Below are 3,314 nucleotides of genomic sequence, written 5' to 3'. Positions count from 1 at the left end.
TCGTTTGACGGACTTTTCAACTAGTATTCTATGATTTGTGCAAGTTTTATAGGTAAGCGTTTTTCAAAATAAAACCTCCAGCTTTTCTTCAACATCTTCGATAAGATTTTTCTATGCAGCTAAAAATATATATTTATTTATATAAAAGTATTCATTCATTTCGGGGGGGGGGTTTATCGAAATTTGTGTACACAAAATTTCACTAAAATTTTTGTAAAGAAAATTTCATTGAAATTTGTATAAAGAAAATTTCATTTAAATTTTTATAAAGAAAATTTCATTGAAATTTTTATATAAAAAATTGCTGTAAAATTTTTTTATCGAAATTTTTGTACAGAATATTTCATTAAAATGTCGTTGCATTTTTAATAGATTTCTTTTTTTTTGAAATTTTTATATAGAGAATTTTCTCAAAATTTTTATACAGAATTTTTTTTTTTTGAAATATATATATGGAAAATTCCATGAATTCCATTCGTTTTCATTGCAATTTTAATGAAATATGTATATTGAAAATTCCATTGAAATTATTATAGGGATTTTCATTGCAATTTTTATGTACCTTCATTAAAAATTTTATATAAATAATGTTCATTGAAATTTTCGTATAGAAAATTTTGTTCAATAATTGTATATAGAAATTTTCTTTACAATTTTCTTATAAAATGTTTAATATAATTTTCTTAATCTAAATTTGTCCATAAAGCTCGATTAATAATTGTAAAATTAAATATAATGCATTTGGACGTTAATTGCCTATTTCGGTATCAGGCTATTATGATAAATAATTTGTATATAGAAAAATGAATTGCAAATTTTATATCAAAATTTTCCTTGAAAATTTTACAAAATTCCTTATATAGAAGATATAATTGAAATTTTTATATAGAATATTTAATGAACATTTTGTATAGAAAATTTAGTTAAAATTTCTATATAGAAAATTTTATTGATATTTTTATACAAAAACAAGTATATACGGCCGTAAGTTCGGCCAGGCTGAATCTTATGTACCCTCCACCATGGATTGCGTAGAAACTTCTACGAAAGACTGTCATCCACAATCGAATTACTTGGGTTGTGGTATCTTAAAACTTCTAAATATCGTTTTCTAAATTGTGAATTAGTCCATACGTGGTATATATTAGACAAAAAACGTATGTATAGGTAAGTCTGCAAATAATTACGAATCGATATCGACTTTTGCACGGTACGTAGAGAGCCAGAAGTGAAATATGGAGGTCGCTTATATGGGGGCTATATACAATACGGACCAATTTTTGTGTGATTGGGGATCGATTTATCTGAGGGCTATATATATAGGTTAGGTTAGGTTATGTGGCAGCCCGATGTATCAGGTTCACTTAGACTATTCAGTCCATTGTGATACCACAGTGGTGAACCTCTCTTTTATCACTGAGTGCTGCCCGATTCTATGTTAAGCTCAATGACAAGGGACCTCCTTTTTATAGCCGAGTCCGAACGGCGTTCCACATTCCAGTGAAACCACTTAGAGAAGCTTTGAAACCCTCAGAAATGTCACCAGCATTACTGAGGTGGGATAATCCACCGCTGAAAAACTTGTTGGTGTTCGGTCGTAGCAGGAATCGAACCCACGACCTTGTGTATGCAAGGCGGGCATGCTAACCATTGCACCACGGTGGCTCCTATAGGACTATATATAACTATAGACCTAAAGTGTGATACGGTCAAAATTTCGTCAAGGGAAAACGCGTGTAAATCGGTGAAATCGTTTATTTAAAAAATCAAATTAAATTTCATTTTCAAGTTCAATTAGTATAAAATTCAGAAAAAATATTCAGTTAGGCTTTCGCTTTTCCAAAATCCGAATTGCCGGGCCTCACGCTTGACACCTGCCATCAGATTTTGTACAGCCACCTTGTCCACCTTCTTCGCCGCAGAAAGCCAGTTTGCCTTGAACTGCTGGTCGTCCTAAGCAGTTTTTTTGGTCTTCTTTAGGTTCCGCTTGACAATAGCCCAGTATTTCTCAATTGGGCGGAGCTCTGGAGTGTTGGGAGGGTTCTTGTCCTTGGGAATCACCTGCACGTTGTTGGCGGCGTACCACTCCATGGCCTTTTTACCGTAATGGCAAGATGCCAAATCCGGCCAAAACAGTACGGAACAACCGTGTTTCTTCAGGAAAGGCAGCCGACGTTTATTCAAACACTCTTTCACGTAAATTTCTTGGTTGACAGTCCCGGAAGCTATGAAAATGCTGCTTTTCAAGCCACCGGTACAGATGGCTAGCCAAACCAGATATTTCTTTGCGAACTTTGACAGTTGTATGTGCTTGAAAATATCTGCTACCTTTCCCCTTCCTTTTGCCGTATAAAACGCCTGTCCCGGAAGCTGCTTGTAGTCGGCTTTGACGTAGGTTTCGTCGTCCATTACCACGCAGTCAAACTTCGTCAGCATCGTCGTGTACAGCCTCCGGGGCCAAAAGGGTATAAAAAAACATTTTTGAAAAACTAATTTTTCTTTCATTGATAGGCTAAGATGTTTCCAAACCGCCCTCGTACTTTCGTTTATCTAAAATTTCGTCCGGAAGAAAGTATTTTTATACCCTCCATCATAGGATGGGGGTATATTAACTTTGTCATTCCGTTTGTAACACATCGAAATATTGCTCTAAGACCCCATAAAGTATATATATTCTGGGTCGTGGTGAAATTCTGAGTCGATCTAAGCATGTCCGTCCGTCCGTCCATCCGTCTGTTGAAATCACGCTAACTTCCGAACGAAACAAGCTATCGACTTGAAACTTGGCACAAGTAGTTGCTATCGATGTAGGTCGGATGGTATTGAAAATGGGCCATATCGGTCCACTTTTACGTATAGCCCCCATATAAAGGGACCCTCAGATTTGGCTTGTGGAGCCTATAAGAGAAGCATATATCATCCGATCCGGCTGAAATTTGGTACATGGTGTTGGTATATGGTCTCTAACAATCATGCAAAAATTGGTCCACATCGGTCCATAATTATATATAGACCCCATATAAACCGATCCCCAGATTTGGCTTGCCAATCCTCAAAGAGAAGCAAATTTCATCCAATCCGGTTGTAATTTGGAACATGGTCCATATCGGTCCATAATTATATATAACCCCCATATAAAACGTTCTCCAGATTTGACCTCCGGAGCCTCTTGGAGGAGCAAAATTCATCCGATCCGGTTCAAAGTAGGAACGTGGTGTTAGTATATGGTCGCTAACAACCATACCAAAATTGGTCCAATCACACAAAAATTGGTCCATATCGGTTCATAATCATAGTTGCCACTCGAGCCAAAA

The sequence above is a fragment of the Haematobia irritans genome, chromosome 2 (assembly GCF_050003625.1).
Source record: "Haematobia irritans isolate KBUSLIRL chromosome 2, ASM5000362v1, whole genome shotgun sequence".
Taxonomy (NCBI): domain Eukaryota; kingdom Metazoa; phylum Arthropoda; class Insecta; order Diptera; family Muscidae; genus Haematobia; species Haematobia irritans.
The sequence above is the reverse complement of the archived record's forward strand: the minus strand, read 5'-3'. Positions refer to the sequence as shown.